This window comes from Sorex fumeus, unplaced genomic scaffold, assembly GCF_029834395.1.
Source record: "Sorex fumeus unplaced genomic scaffold, SorFum_2.1 ptg000014l, whole genome shotgun sequence".
NCBI lineage: Eukaryota > Metazoa > Chordata > Mammalia > Eulipotyphla > Soricidae > Sorex > Sorex fumeus.
Window position 1 is genome coordinate 25,214,965 of NW_026606071.1, and position 11,176 is coordinate 25,226,140.

General features: G+C 39.1%; 1 pseudogene; it reads left to right on the forward strand.

The window, feature by feature from the left end:
• The first annotated feature begins 6,862 nt into the window (after positions 1 to 6,862).
• LOC130021161 (thyroid transcription factor 1-associated protein 26-like) lies at positions 6,863 to 9,085 on the forward strand (annotated as a pseudogene).
• Positions 9,086 to 11,176: the final 2,091 nt, after the last annotated feature.

The following is an 11,176-nucleotide window of genomic DNA, read 5'->3' on the forward strand; positions in this document are numbered from 1 at the left end:
TCTTCTAGATGTAAAGGACAACCTGGGCAAAAGAAAAATAGGAAATTTTCATGATTTTATACTTTAAGGGTGTCTGCTGGATTGGCTATGTGTAATATCCCAACATCTGCTCCTCACATACCTATTGAATTTTGGTGTACTTTCTAACTGTGCTTAATGTGTCTGTCAACTTAAACAATGACTAATGTATTGGGATCCGGGTTGGAGGAGTGATATTTTATTGAATAAGCGGTAAGCTTGTGGACTCACTGATGGTTGCCCAGGAAACCCTAAAGCTTGGACATCCATGTGTGTGTGTTTTTCTAATTATGTGTTTGACTCATTCTCTGCAACCAACTCCCACTGGACAGAGGTCGAAGGTGCCAATCTGATTGGCTTTAAACAAAAAACTGGGTTTATAAGTTGTGGATGAGAGGAAATGTGCAATGAAGGTCATTAGTATAAAATGACAGCTGAAGACAGAGGGGTGAATGTCATCCGGAAAGAATAAGAAAAACACAAAGAAACCTGGAGCATCTAGGCCAAACAATGAAGATTGGAAAGAAGACAAAAATCAACAAGATCACTGCAAGAAAAGTGAAGGTATAAGTATCTTATTGAAACTGTGAGAGTTTCAGTAAGAAAAACTCTATGTTCCCACTGAAGTCTAGAATTCTATGATCCCACTTGACAGATATAATAATGCTGTTTTGCTGCAAGATGATATAATTGAAACAGAATGGGGAAAGTCTTTAGAAATTGGTACCAAAGCGTTAGTTAAGTCTCATTTTCTCTGCAAATAAAATGGAGAAATATTGTGTTTCTTTGTGATGGGCTTTGTTTTATGACTTACTCTCTTTCTTGATATTCCTGTCCTGTCTTGTACTTCCTCAAATATTTCTTGGTCATAAAATTATATTTATTATCAACTGTAGTATAAGATTTGATTCTAAATTCAAGAGTATTCTTGTATTTTCCTAAGTCTTGAGGTCCATATCGGGCTAGAGTGATGGCACAGTGGGTAGGGCGTTCGCCTTACAAGCGGCCAACATGGCCGACCCGAGTTCGATTCCTCCGCCCCTCTCGGAGAGCCCGGCAAGCTACCGAGAGTATTCGATATGCCAGACACAGTAACAACAAAGTTTCCAATGGAGACGTTACTGGGCCCGCTCGAGCAAATCGATGATCAACGGGAGGGCCTTTACCTTTTTTTATTATCAACTGTAGTATAAGATTTGATTCTAAATTCAAGAGTATTCTTGCATTTTCCTAAGTCTTGAGGTCCATATTGGGCTGGAGTGATAGCACAGTGGGTAGGGCATTTGCCATGCACATGGCCAACTTGGCAAATCCAGGTTCGATTCCTCCACCCTTCTCAGAGAGCCAGGCAAGCTACCAAGAGTATCTCACCCTCACAGCAAAGACTAGCAAGCTACCAGTGGCGTATTTAATATGCCAAACACAGTAACAAGTGTCACAGCAGAGATGTTACTGGGCCTGCTAGAGCAAATTGATGAACAATGGGAGGACAGGGACAGTGACAGTGACAGTGAGGTCATAACCATTATGTAATGTTCTCTATAAGCTTGAGATTTCCAGAATCCCCAGACCATCTCCATGGTGTATGACATCAGAGAATTAGAGTTTCAAACATTCTGTCCAGCTCAGATTTTTTGGTGTTTGGGCCACCAAAGTTAGGAGAATAAAGCTTTATAAAACTTATCTTTAATATAAATTATGACCTCATCATGAATACATTTGGTATTCTCTTTCATTTGCTTTATCTTTGAACACTTTCAGGTTGGATTAGCATGGATTGTTTTGTTTAATACTGTTTCAGTCAATCAAAGATCTATTTATCCTATACCTGACTAAATACATTTGCTCTGACCCATTTCATAGATAGATATTTGCTATTTACTTTCCAAAGATAAAAAGTGCTTGGTCAGCCAAGGGAAATCCTACAAATGTTACCGAGAGAATCTATGTGGCAGCTTAGCAAATCCATCATATTTCAAAACTCTCCTCCATATTGTGAAAAGTTCAAGTTCTCTCAAGTGGAACTGAACCAGGAGGAACATATACCAAATTTACGTTAATATATAAATAATTCATACCAAAAAAATTAAACTTATAGATAAATTCTGCACTACTGAGTAATTTATAAAGGCAATTGACAGTAACAATTTTCTCTCCTCTTATTACAGAAAAGGCACAGGAAATATTTTAGTTAATTCTGGAATTTAGCCACTTATGGCATGGAATCCAGCAAACTTTATTTAATAGTTACTGTCACTGTCACTATCCTCCTGTTGTTCATCAATTTGCTTGAGCAGGCCCAATAACGTCTCCATTGTGACACTTCTTACTGTGTTTGGCATATCGAATATGTCACAGTTAGTTTGCCAGGCTTTGCCGTGTGGGCGAGATACTCTCATAGCTTGCCAGGCTCTCTGAGAGGGGCAGAGGAATTGAACTTGGGTCTGCCATATTGGCTGCTTGCAAGACAAATGCCCTACCCACTGTGCTATTTCACAATAGTGTATGAGAATAGTCTGAGTCAAAGAGACCTCCTGTCCAGTATGAATTTATCTAAAGCTTAAGTGAAATGCTAGTAGGATGATTGTGTACTCATAATCTTGTGGGAATGCCACCATCAATGGGTTGAATTGTATCTGCCCCCCCAACACCTAACTCCCCCAAATCTCAGAATGTCAATAATTAATATTAGATCTTTTATACCTGAGTTCAAATAAAGTCCTAAGAGTTCAAATGAAGTCCTGAGAGTGTGAATAGTACATTATATATTTTCCCTGATATAATAGAGTCTTAAGTAAAGGAAAGTCAGAGAGTCAGAGAGCTAGTACAGCAGGTAAGGCGTTTGCCTTATGTTTCAATCCCTGGTATCTTATATGGTCCCCCAAGTCTCTCATGTGATCCTTGAACTCAGAGCCAGGAGGAAGGAAGGAAGGAAGGAGAAAAGACAAAGCAAGAAAAGACAAGAAAGAGAAAAGGAGATTGGGAGAAAGACAAAGGGAAAACCACGTGAAGACACAGGGAAAATGCAACCATCACAGGTCAAGGATACAATCTTCAGCATAATGCAGCTCTATAGACACCTTCATCTCAGAACCACAGTCTCCTGAACTGTAACAAAATTAATTTCTACTTTTTAAGTCACCCACTCAGTGGTACTTTGTATGCCAGCCTGCGTAAACTAATACAGCCATTGTGTCAGGCCTAAAGAGCTCTACTGCCTGAATGTATTAGGCAATGGAGCCCCTCCAGCCCAGGAGCACAGATACATTAGGCAATAGGGTACTCTTCTCTTTTGCCCCTGTCAGCCCATCTGCCTTCTTCTGAGTCTCACCTCAATTCGCTCTTGCATCTCTTCATTTTTTTTAATCCAGATATTGCATTCTAAGCCAGCCTCAACAATAAGTAACTAGAGAGCTACGGTTCTTTCAGCACGTGCGCACACATACAAACATACTTCCCATGTTAATAACTAATAAATATTCTAGTAAGTGTTCTAATGGCCAACAAGAGGAAAATTCTTAGCAAGCTGAGGTACTCTTGTAAATGAGCTACATGGGAGAAATTCAGAGTCCATTTATGTTATTCCCCTTCACTCATATATTAAGACACCGGGATTTAATATGAACCTGTCAGGTAGAGCAAAAAGCCTTTGCTAGACATTTTTTTGCTTCTTAATTTAATTCAGAATATGTATTTGGGAGAATGCCCACATGCATGAATTAAGCACAGGAAATGGAGACCATTAACATATGAACTAAAATAAGTGCTATAAAACAATTTTTAATCTGAATTAAATTACCCCAGTTAATGCATAATGTTTATGGAATTTTGCTCTTTAGGGCAACATTATTCTCTCTTGACCTCCCAACTTCTCAGGAAGGGAGGGCACCGAAAGAGAGCTGAGAGGAGTTTCCATTTACAAAAGGGAGATAAAGGTGCAAAAACAAAGCAGCTGATCCACCATTTCATGCAGAGGCTGTCAAGTCATGACCGGCAACTCCAAACTCTAAGAACATTTTAAGCAGACATGGTCAAAGAATATTTTCTAATTCAGTTGTTTGTAAATTATATCCTCATGCTATTGTACCAACAATTAGGCATCTTAGCATGCATACACCGCTAATTGAGGTTTTTGTAAGGTTGAATTTTAAAAACTACTTGCCCTGACAAAGGGTTGATATCAAGGATATACAAAGTACTGGTTGAACTCCACAAGAAGAAAACATCCAACCTCATCAAAAAATGGGGCGGCAAAATGAACAGAAACTTTCTCAAAGAAGAAATCCAATGGCAAAAAGGCACATAAGAAAATGCTCTACATTATTAATCAACAGGGAGCTGCAGGTCAAAACAATGAGATATCACCTCACACCACAGAGATGGGCCCACATCCAAAAGAACAAAAGCAACTGATGCTGGTGTGGATGTGGCGAGAAAGGGACCCTCCTTCACTGTTGGTGGAAATGCCAACTAGTTCAGCCCTTTTGGAAAACAGTATGGACAATTCTCAAAAAATTAGAAATTGAGCTCCCATTTGACCCAGCAATACCACTCCTGGGAATATATCCTAGAGAGGCAAAAAAGTATAGTTGAAGTGACATCTGCACTTGTTTGTTCATTGCAGCACTCTTTACAATAGTCAGAATCTGGAAAAAGCCTGAGTGCCTGAGAACAGATGACCGGTTAAAGAAACTTTGGTACATCTACACAATGGAGTACTATGTAGCTGTTAGAAAAGATAAAGTCATGAAATTTACATACAAGTGGTACTACATGGAAAATATCAGTCACAGTCACAGTCCTCCAGTTATTCATCGATTTGCTCGATCGGGCCCAGTATCGTCTCCATCAAGAGACTTGATGTTACTGTGTTTGGCATATTGAATACGTCACGGGTAGCTTGCCAGGCTTTGCCATGCAGGCTCGATACTCTCGGTAGCTTGCCGGGCTTTCTGAGAGGGGTGGAGGAATCAAACTCTGGTCGGCCATGTTGGCTGCGTGCAAGGCAAATGCCCTACCACTGTGCTATCGCTCTAGCCCATGGAAAATATCATGATAAGCAAAATGAGTCAGAAAGAGAGGAACAGACATAGAAAGTCTGCATTCATCTGGGGAACATAAAGTAACAAATTGTCCACATGTTCCGACGAGCCTCACGCATGAAGGAACCGACAGAGGAACCCAGGTGTGCGGGAACCGGGACGTAGATCTCCAAGCCTGCTTGGATTGGGACTGGGGCCTCATCCACCCAGATCCCCCATCTTCCAGTATGTAGGCGTTACACGTACCAACTGCCTCTGGCGCCTTGTGATCCCATCAATGGCCAAGACCCAGAGACTATAAAACCCTGCTCCTGGAAGAGAACAGTGCAGAGTCTCCTAACTCTGCACCTAACTGTCCTCACTGGGGCCCCTTGGAGGAGCGTGGCTTGAGTTTCCCTCCCCACCCCGAGCAAAGCCCCGGCAGCTGAAGACCTCCGGTTCCAGCCACAGCCATGCTTAAGACCACTCTCCACACATTTGGACGAGCCTCAAACATGAAAGAACCAGCAGAGGAACCCAGGTGTGCGGGACCCGGGGTGTAGATGTCCAAGCCTGCTCAGATTGGGACTGGGGCCTCTTCCACTCAGATCCCCCATCTTCCGGTACGTAGGCATTACACCCACCAACTGCCCCAGGCGCCTTGTAATCCCATCAAAGGCCAAAACCCAGAGACTATAAAACCCTGCTTCCGGAAGTGCTCAGCTGCAAATGCAGCCGTGTGACATCTTATTATCTTGTTCTTACTCTGGAGAACCTGGCAGGCTACCAAAAGTATCCTGCCCACACGGCAGAGTCTGGAAAACTCCCCGTGGTGTATTTAATATTCCAAAAACCAGTAACAATGATGGGTCTCATTCTCCTGACCCTGAAAGAGCCTCAAATGCGGCACTTTTTGAAATCTCAGGGCTAGGACGAAGGAGACGTTACTGGGGTCTGCTTGAGGCAATCGATGAATAACAGGATGACAGCGATACAGTGAAGCGAAATCAGTCAGAAAGAGAGGGACAGACATAGAAAGATTGCATTCATATGGGGAGCATAAAATAACAAAATAGGAGACTAACATCCAAGAATAGCCAAGATAAGTACCAGGAGGTTCACTCCATGGCTTGGAGGCACATGCTAGGGGAAAGGGTCAGCTCAGATAGAGAAGGAAGCACCAAATAAAGGGTGTTGGAAGGATCCTCCCAGGATGGGAGATGCATGGTGAAAGTAGACTATAGACCGAACATGATTGCAACTCACTGCCTCTTTTGCAGAACACATCACCCAAAAGGAGAGAGAAAACAAAAGGGAATGCCCTGCCACAGAGGCAGGTGAGATGGGAGGGAGGGGGGTGGGAGGAATACTGGGATCAATGGTGGTGGAAAATGGGCACTGGTGGAGGGATGGTTACTCAATCATTGTATAATTGAAACCCAAGCACAAAAATTTGTAAGTCTACAACTGTATATCATGGTGTTTCACTAATAAAAATTTAAAAATAAATAAATAAATAAATAAATAAATAAATACCGCTTGTCATAGTGGTAGGCCTGGAGGGCGGGAGGGAAACTAGGGACATTGGTGCAGGGACATGAACAATGGTGACGTTATTGGTGTTGGAAGATTGTACACCTAAAACTCAATTATGAATAGCTTAAAACTGTAATTCACAATGATTCAATTAATAAAAACATAAACATTTTATTTAGTTAGTTTTTGGATTAGGGGTCAGACCCAACAGTGCTCAGGGATTACTCCTAGCTCTGCACTCTAGAATCATACTTGGCAGTGCTGGGGTTGTGGGGTGCCAATATGAGATGCTTGGAATAGAACCTGGGTTGGCTTTGGGCAAGGTAAGTCCTTACCTGCTGTACTTTCTGGCCCCCAATAATTTTTTTAAAAAAGTAAAAATCTGATTTCTTCTCCTGAATTAGCTTGAGTCTTCTTTGCATATCTTCTGCTTTAGAAACACTGAATATTGAGTTCTATGTGGGATGGGGGCAGGAACAGGGACAGGTCCTTGGGCTCCCTTCAGCACATCTATTTGGTCTTCCTGACTCTTTTTGTTGTACCAAAGATAAAAATATGTGTGGAATGAAAATGTGAACTTTTGAACTTTTCATACTCAGGGTCATATCTCTCTAGAAACTCCCTGAGGAACACACATTATACAAACACCTGGACTTCTTTTACTTTAGCAAGGCATCTGTATGACCAGGATACCATGGGTCTGAACACTCGAGTTTAACTGGGATGACACTCTAAGGAATGGTCACACATGGCATTAAAGCATCACAGTAAAAAGTGAATAGAGTGGGAAGGTTCCAGGGAGATACGGAACATAGGGTAGAACTGTGAGTTTGGGGACACGTGGATAAGAACTTTCTGTTGGTTTCAGTATGTTGAAACTGAGTGGCAAACTCACCATAAGCAGAGCTTTGCTGAGACAGTTTTTGCATTTCAAAGAAAACTGAAGGTTCAGAAAAATTACAAGAAATTGTTACGGAAAGAATAGAAGGCGTAAACTTCATAGGAATCCCAATTCACAGATAGATACCCAGATCATTTGAAACATCTCTACTTAGCTGAAGAGGAAAGACTTAGAAAAGTAATGCGACTAAGAGAAGTTGGCCAACTATTGTCAGAAGGACAGGCCAATCAGGCTTTGCCTGAAGAACAGTGTAGCAGTGATCAGGCTTTGTCTGAAGAACATTGTACATTGACCATCCTCAACCTGAAGAACAACTTGATTAAAGAATTAGCCTTATTACTATTTCAAAGATAAAGCAAAAGAAAAAGTAAAATCAAAAGGCACAGGAAGAAGATAAGCATGATGCTAAGAAAAAAGAATTTGTGACAAGAAAATTTGAGAAAAAAACAACTCAGAGGCTCTACCTGAAGAAGAAAATGAAAGTGTTCAAGATATTGAGCAAAAATACTCATAAAAGGCTAACCAAACTTGAATTTATAAAGAGTACATTCTTTAAAAAATACAAGAAAAAAATTAAATCAGACTTTTTTATCTGTTGTCTATATATTGTGTTCTTTTGTATATATAAATGGTTTCCACAATAAAATTTGTCAGCATAAAAAAAGTAAATAAAGTGGTGAGAAGGGGTTTATTATTATGTTGTGGGTCTCTGTACCACTTTGCAAGCACACATATAGATGTGGGATAAACAAGGGGAAAGGTCTCATCTCCAGAAGAAATATTTGGGATCAAGAACATATTTCAAGCTCAGAAACTCCTTTTGCTTCACTGTGGTCTACTTTTACTTACATAAAATTTTAGTGAAATTAAAATCAATTCCTACTGTTTAAAATAGTATCGTATGACCCAGTATTATAATTTTTTTCTGTATCTCCATTCTCTGTTTATATCTGTTTACCTGAGTGATCAATGATTATGAGTTCTGAGTTGTGGTTTATCTTTTCTTTCATTTTGATTTTATTTTTTTTCTTTAGTCTTCCGTAGAGCTTTTAAGCTATTTAAAAAGTACTTTTTAAATAGGAAGTGTATGTTGTACAAAAACTAGAAAGTGGTTCTTAAAAGAAATATAGAATATTCACATCCAAGTGGCCTCATAAAATAAATTTGTTACAAGCTTTATGTTTGAGTTACAATCACACAATGATCAAACACCCAAGCTTGTAACTATATCTCACATTGATTCAATAAAATAAAATAAAAACACACAAAGATAAAATAAATTTGAATATATGGTTATACTCAAAGTTGGGAAGAAACTGTACTTCAAAGCAAGGCAAAAGAATATTATTCTTAAGATAACTGTCAACTTGAGACCCTTTCCCAGTGCAGATGGGTTTTGGTTTCTCTTGCACTCTCTACATTGTAATCAACCATAGTAGCTGAGTAGACTGTCAAGATATTGCCTCAGCCCTAAGACCATTTTGTTCTTTATATTTGACTGAATGATTGGAAAAGTCCCAAATTATAGAAACTTGGATTGTATTTGGGGATCATCTAATAATGTACCCTGTCCTTTTCAGGGGAGGAAGTTATTGACCACAGAGAGTGAGAGAGAGCATCTTGCTCAAGGTTTCCAGTGTGGGGGGGCAGAGCCTAGATTACCCTAACTCCCTGTCCTACTGACTTCAGCAACTCTAGGCTTGATGAATTTCTGGTTCTCGTTTTGTTTGCCCTTTCTCAATGCTTTCATTTATTGCTTTTACTATTGTTGCACTATTGTAATTAGTAACCTCAAATCATTTGTAAGAAGAGGTGGGGGAACTGAACATTTGTATTGTAAAGATTAAGACAATTCCCCTAACTCTCCAATATTGGCTCTTCCCCCAAATAGAAGGTTTTGGAAGCCTGGGTCTTGGAGCCAAGTTAAGGCCACTGATCTTATCTCCAGTGTTCCAGGGACCATGTATTCCTGAAGTAGTGAGCTCCTTGCTGTATTCTTTAGCAGGCTTCTTTTGTAATTGGTAATTTCTTGAAAATTATTTCTTAAACATTTTGTATCTATTAAATTACTTATTTAACAATCATGAGTAAAGTGAATAAAGATGAGAATAGATGATTTTTGTTAGAAACAATTTGGAATTTTAACAATTGGAAAGATAAGCATCTATTTGAAGGAAGAGAAATTTGTGTAAAAAAATATTCACTTAAGATCTCTGGAATAAAAGCAAAATAAAAGTAACATTTGCAAGAGTGGCCTGAGATAAGGACAGCAGTAGATGGTGTAGTTGTAGATGATGCTTAGAAGGAAAAATACTTTTCTGGAAAATACATTTGAGTTTCTACATCTAATACCACATTGGTTTCCATGGAAAATAATCTTTAATGGAAAGGAATGTGGAAAAATCACAATATAATTGGCTAAAATTCATAAAAATATTTATCTGTAGGGAACTTTAGTGGTGAAAGTACAGGGAAATATTCATTGAACATTTCTGATCTTGAAAACACAATTAATGAGTAACACCAAAAGGAACAATTATCTGAGCTACCAGGTCTGGTAAGCTATTAAATTAACAATCACATGTAAGAATCCAGGTGTTATTCACTTAATTATCTCATGCTAGGTTTCTGTTTGTGATTAGTACTGATAAACTTTTAACTAAGTAATCATTAGGAGAAAAGAACCTGTTTTATTAGCATTTAATATATTTATATATTTATCATCTGCTCTGTAATTGAAGATCCATATCTCAGTTTATGAGTTATGAGAATTTCTTGAGTATATCTTCTATAAACCATTCATATCTTGATAAGGCATAGTGATCACTTTGAGAACAGTCTACCTTTGACTTACTGGACTTAATTTAAGACTATCAATCATTGCTGGAACAGGACTGGACAAATTTGATGTAGTGAACATACATCCATCAAATCCAAGTCAAGAAATATGAACTTCCTGTTTTAGGTAAGGTTTAAACATAATATAAATGCTTCTGTAGTCAAAGAAAGAAATGGGACACTTAATGAATTAATTAATTAATTAATCGCTGGAGCGATAGCACAGCAGGTAAGGTGTTTGCCTTGCACGCGGCCCACATGACCCACCTGGGTTCGATTCCTCTGCCCCTCTTGGAGAGCCCGGCAAGCTACCGAGAGTATCTTGCCCGCATGGCAGAGCCTGGCAAGCTCCCCATGACATATTCGATATGCCAAAAACCAGTAACAATTCTCACAATGTGTTACTGGTGCCTGCTCGAGCAAATCGATGAACAACGGGAGGACAGTGCTAATTATTCATTTTATTGAGAATGGGTGGGTAGATGGTATGCACCGGGGCAATGAGAACAGTGTTTGTTCTGGTTTATTTCACCTAAAATAATCCCCTATAGGCTATCCATGTTGTTACAAATAACAGAGTTTCATCTTTACTGCTGAATAGTTTCACATGTACATATATAATATATTTATTCGTTCATCAGTATATGAGTATAGTTTGTTACTCATTCTTTGCTGTTGTAAATAATGCTGCAATAAACATGGGAGTTTATGTTACCTTTTCATGATAATGCTTTTGTTTTGTTTTTGGTTAATATGCAGAAGTACAATAGCTGGTTAATATATCATTTTTATCTTTAACTTTTTGAGAAAACGCCATACTTCTTTTCATAATGATTGTACAAATTTGCATTCCCACCGAAAT